Here is a 5,514-nt window from a genome sequence, read left to right as displayed (position 1 = left end):
CGTGTGGGGGTGAGGGAGGGAACCACCGTAGGGAGGGGGGGAGAGGGGGGAGGCCTCCCCTGGGGTGGTGGCGGGGGGAGGGGGCAGGGCGGGGGGGGGCTGGTGGGGATGGGTGTGGAGAGAGGAGGAGTCTCTCTGTTGTTGTTGTTGTTGTTGCTGTTGTTGCTGTTGTTGTTGTTGTTGTTGTTGTTGTTGTTGGTGCAGACGGTGTTTCTGGACCTCAGCGTAGAGGCTGTCTCTCTGCTTCTTGGACATGCGGCCGAACTTGACCGCTGCAGAGGAGGAGGGGAGGGGAGGAGGGGGAGGGGAGGAGGAGGGGGAGGAGGAGGGGAGGGGAGGAGGGGGAGGAGGAGGAGGAGAGGAGGGGAGGAGGAGGGGAGGGGAGGAGGGGAGGGGAGGAGGGGGAGGAGGGGGAGGAGGAGGGGAGGGGAGGAGGGGGGAGGAGGAGAGGAGGAGAGGAGGGGAGGAGGAGGGGAGGGGAGGAGGGGGAGGGGAGGAGGGGAGGAGGAGGGGGAGGAGAGGAGGAGAGGAGGGGAGGAGGGAGGAGGAGAGGAGGGGAGGAGGAGAGGAGAGGAGAGGAGGGGAGGAGGGGGAGGAGGAGAGGAGAGGAGAGGAGGGGAGGAGGGGAGGAGGGGAGCAGGAGAGGAGGAGAGGAGGGGAGGAGGAGAGGGAGAGAGGAGGAGGAGAGGAAGGAGGAGGAGAGGAGAGAGGAGGAGAGAGGAGGAGGAGGAGGAGGAGGAGGAAGAGAAGAGGGGAGGAGGGAGGAGGAGGAGAGGAGGAGGAGAGGAGGAGAGGAGGAGGAGGAGGAGAGGAGGGGAAGAGAAGAGGGGAGGAGGAGAGGAGAGGAGAGGAGAGGGGAGGAGGAGGAGGAGAGGAAGAGAGGAGGAGAGGAGGGGAGGAGGAGGACATGGACACAAAAGGAGTCAGTGAGGGTTAGGGTTACACACACACACACACACACACACACACACACACATACACATACACATACACACACAGAGAGTTGTGTTACAGTAGTACACACCATCGCGTGACATCCCCACAGCGAGGCATTTCTGCAGGCGACAGTGCTGGCAGCGGTTCCTGCTGGTGCGGTCGATCAGGCAGCTCTTCTGACGGGGACACGAGTACGCCACGCTACTCTGCTGGCTCCTTCTGAAGAACCCCTGGATGGGGGGAGGAGGGGGGGGGGGGAGAGAGAGAGAGAGAGAGAGAGAGAGAGAGAGAGAGAGACTTACATCTCTATTTACACACAACGACCACTAGTTGGCTGCTTGTAAATTAGCCTGCTTCCGACACAGAAAAACTGCAAAATAGCTTCATACTAGCTGATGCTGATACTAGCTTATCCTGATGTGATTTAGAAAATGTAAGGATACTGGGGTGGTAGAATGCACATGTCTAGGACAAGTCATGAAAGGAGGGTCCTGAAATTCGATCGACTGCAAAGATATAAACATTTGTTTTACTCACAGTGGTCAAATGACGCCTCATGGCTGATTAAGTGTTAACGTGTTGAACACTATGTGAGTAGCCTATAATAATAATAATAATAATATTAGTAGTAGTATAATGCTCTAGCATTTAACTTCTCAGAGGATGTTGTTTGCAATGGATTTTTTAATCAGGTTTGCAAGGAAAGGTAGGCTAACTATTTAATAGTGAATTGCTGAGCTCAAGTGTGTTTGATTAGGCTACCGAGTGTCATGTCACTCCTATTTTAGAGACTCGACACATTAGAACCATTTTAACCTCCTGTTAAGTTCAGAATATATTTCAAGATCCTTCTGCTTGTTTATAAAGCTCTCACTGGCACAGCACCAGAATATCTGAAAGACCTTTTGCTAGCATATCAGCCCAATAGAGCTCTCAGGTCTTCTGCTAGCATATCAGCCCAATAGAGCTCTCAGGTCTTTTTCTAGCATATCAGCCCAATAGAGCTCTCAGGTCTTCTGCTAGCATATCAGCCCAATAGAGCTCTCAGGTCTTCTGCTAGCATATCAGCCCAATAGAGCTCTCATGTCATCTGCTAGCATATCAGCCCAGTAGAGCTCTCAGGTCTTCTGCTAGCATATCAGCCCAATAGAGCTCTCAGGTCTTCTGCTAGCATATCAGCACAATAGAGCTCTCAGGTCTTCTGCTAGCATATCAGCCCAATAGAGCTCTCAGGTCTTCTGCTAGCATATCAGCCCAATAGAACTCTCAGGTCTTCTGCTAGCATATCAGCCCAATAGAGCTCTCAGGTCTTTTGCTAGCATATCAGCCCAATAGAGCTCTCAGGTCTTCTGCTAGCATATCAGCACAATAGAGCTCTCAGGTCTTTTGCTAGCATATCAGCCCAATAGAGCTCTCAGGTCTTCTGCTAGCATATCAGCCCCAATAGAGCTCTCAGGTCTTTTGCTAGCATATGAGCCCAATAGAGCTCTCAGGTCTTCTGACGCTGGTTTTCTCTGTGTACCACATGTACAAAAGAAGATATTTGGTGAGGCTGCATTCTCATGTTATGCACCAGATTGTGGAATGCACTGCCAGTTTACATTAGAGATGCAACCTCAGCACATATGTTCAAGTCAAGACTAAAAATCCATATTTTTAAATATTGCCTTTAAATGACTAAATAATTAAATTATGATTATATAATGATTAAAGCACTTTGAGCTGCAACGTTTGCAGGAAAAGCGCTATACAAATAAAGTTATTATTATTATTATTATTATTATTATTATTATTATTATTATTACTATTATTATTATTATTATTATTATTATTATCATGTTGTGAGCTCAGAATGATAAGGTTCTATCTCCGTTTAGAATGATAAGGTTCTATCTCCGTTTAGGGCAGTTCAGAGATATTGAGCGTCAAAGTTTTTACATTCCATTATGTTTTGTGAGATGGAACCTTTGTGTTTTATGAATTACTAACTCAAAAATGTCAACATTTAAAAAATAACACCACACAAGGCATTAATAAACACCTAATAAACACCTAATTTAAAAAAAAACTACATTTGCCAAAAATGGAGATAGAACCTTATAATTCTAACGTCACGATGTGTCAAAGCGATGTGACCCCTAATCCACACGCGCTGTTTCCCTGGCTGTCAGTGTGCGGCTGTTACAGGCTGGCACTGACTAGCCTGCGTGACACACAAAAAGCATTCATACGCGCATGATGATTCATGATTCCCTACAGCTGCCAAACCATCTAGTTATTATTTGTTTCCAATGCTTTGGTTGCATTCTGATGGCATATGGGAGCAGTTAGTAGATTGCCTTGGTGTGTCTTGGTGTGTGTGTGTGTGTGTGTGTCAGAAATGATTCAATGGCAGATATGAATATAACACGGTAACGTCAGGGCAGTAAACAGTCACTTTCACTTTGATGCGTTAAGCATTAAGTACTGCAACTCAATCTGAGGGTTTCTGGAGTGCAGTGAAACCAGGACACAGAACAGTAAGAGATTAGAACGTTCTGCCTTGACTTTCTGTTGGCAGATCGGTGGTTCGAGCGCCGGCTGGCCACATGTCGAAGTGTCCTTGGGCAAGACACTGAATCCCAAAATTGCTCCCAGTGAGCGGGCCGGCCGGCGCCTTGCATGGCAGCTTGCCGCCATTGGTGTGTGAATGTGTGTGTGAATGGGTGAATGAGAGGCCGTTGTAAAGCGCTTTGGAGCAGCAAAAAAGGCACTGTATATTTACCATTTACGGCAAAGACAACCCACTATTTTCTCAATAAAATAACAAAATTGACTCAAGATATTTGCCCACATGATAATGCAGATCTTTAATGTTCAAAAAATAACTCCCGGCATTACAGCCCTGCATTTTGCATGGGAGTACGGAGCTCGTTGTAGTAGTGCATGAAACAGAATCAGGAATGGAATAAAATATTACCTTGCACCCTTCACAGGTGATCACGCCATAGTGGATCCCTGACGACTTATCTCCACAGATCTTACAGGGAATGATCTCAATCTGAGCTGAAGAAAGGGAGAGAGAGAGAGCAAGAGAGAGAGAGAGAGAGAAAGAGAGAGAGAGAGAGAGAGAGAGAGAGAGAGAGAGAGAGAGAGAGTCAGGATCACATCACCAACAGTCGACAGTTCAACATCAAACAGCACCCTACAGTTCAACAGTGCAACAACATCAAACATTCAACACATCTCAAACGTTCCCGGGCTTCAAACGACTTTCAAACAAATTCTATCCTACAAGAAACATCAGCTCATCCACGCAGATGATGTTCCGTTTCCACGTCAATTATCTCAAATGAACCTCCGCCGCAGAGCCCGACGCCTGCATGGATCATCATGCTGAGATGCCAGCTAAAGAACCAGAACCAGAGCCAGAACCAAGGACTAACCCCTTAGATGGGTCTTAAGAACCAAGGCCTAGCCCTTAGATTGGGCTACTTATGATAACACTGGGCGGTTTTTAGACTGTGGTTAGGCTGGAAAACAATCCCATCTGGCAACACTTCCCTTAGATGGGTTCTAAGAACCAAGGCCTATAACTCTTAGACAGTGTTGCCAGCTTGGGCATATTCCCGCCCAATTGGGCTACTTATGATCACACTGGGCGGTTTTTAGACTGTGGTTAGGCTGGAAAACAATCCCATCTGGCAACACTGCCCTTCATGTTGGTACCGTACAGACACTGAGACAAGCCAGCAACACTCATCTCTTCTATGAGGACTTCTTCTAAGAAAGACTATTCTTCTTCTAAGAGGACACGACACGAGACCCTTTCATCTCTCATCTACGTCTGCGAGGTCAGGCTTCCCCCTGCTGTGTCTGAGGAACACTCAGAGTGAGGCTGGGGAGGCTGGGGAGGCTGGCGGAGGCTGGGGGAGGCAGACATCGGAGGACGGACCGGGCCTCATCGTAAAGCGAGGAACGGAATAAGGAAATATTAAATAAAATCAAATATCAAACACGTTCCACGCGTTATAACCAGCCCCTCCTCCCATGTCTACCCCCGCCAGCCTCCCTCTGCTCAGAGTACATCGCGTCTCCTCCTCTTGCGTAACGTGTCCCCATGTGGGTGTTGCGTCACCGACTCAAACAAAGCCGTGATGTAATCGACTGCTGGGGCTTTGGCCAGGGTTAGGGTCAGAGTGGTGTAGTAGCAAGGGGCAGCCAGAAGGGGGCAGTAAGGTAGTTCTGTAGAAGACCTACACTGTCTCCAGGGTGCTGTTTGGACTACAGGTGTAGGCAGGTGACAGGGTTAACGAGACAAAGTTTGATATGCAGAAACGTCCATGGTGACTAAAAACTACCACGATGGCCGCCTTCCCAGAGGACAGTTATAGGCTACAGCCAGCACTCGAGTTGAGGGGGGATGAGGGGAGATGGCATCCCCCCTGAAATAAAAATAAAATAAAAACGGTCAAAATCATCCCCCTTCTAAAACTGCCATCCCCCCTTTCCATCCCTTATGTCATTTTATCAATGAACGTGGTATTAGCCTACTGCTATTTCAACATTTAGCATATTGAGTAAAATACTGTGGGCGAG

The 5,514-nt window shown here is 48.2% G+C and overlaps 1 pseudogene across 1 annotated transcript in view; it reads right to left on the bottom strand.

The window, feature by feature from the left end:
• The window catches only part of LOC308158380 (nuclear receptor ROR-alpha A-like), a 105,885-nt pseudogene that overhangs the window by 12,687 nt on the left and 87,684 nt on the right, over positions 1 to 5,514 (bottom strand). Inside the window, exons 2-4 of the transcript in view lie at positions 3,896 to 3,976; positions 1,025 to 1,166; positions 151 to 272 (exon numbers count right to left, since the gene is read on the bottom strand). The product of the transcript in view is annotated as a nuclear receptor ROR-alpha A-like (transcript). The remainder of the gene's footprint in view (positions 1 to 150; positions 273 to 1,024; positions 1,167 to 3,895; positions 3,977 to 5,514) is intronic.

Source organism: Nansenia antarctica (assembly GCF_963989245.1).
Source record: "Nansenia antarctica genome assembly, chromosome: 5".
NCBI lineage: Eukaryota > Metazoa > Chordata > Actinopteri > Argentiniformes > Microstomatidae > Nansenia > Nansenia antarctica.
This window is presented reverse-complemented; position numbering and strand designations above follow the sequence as displayed.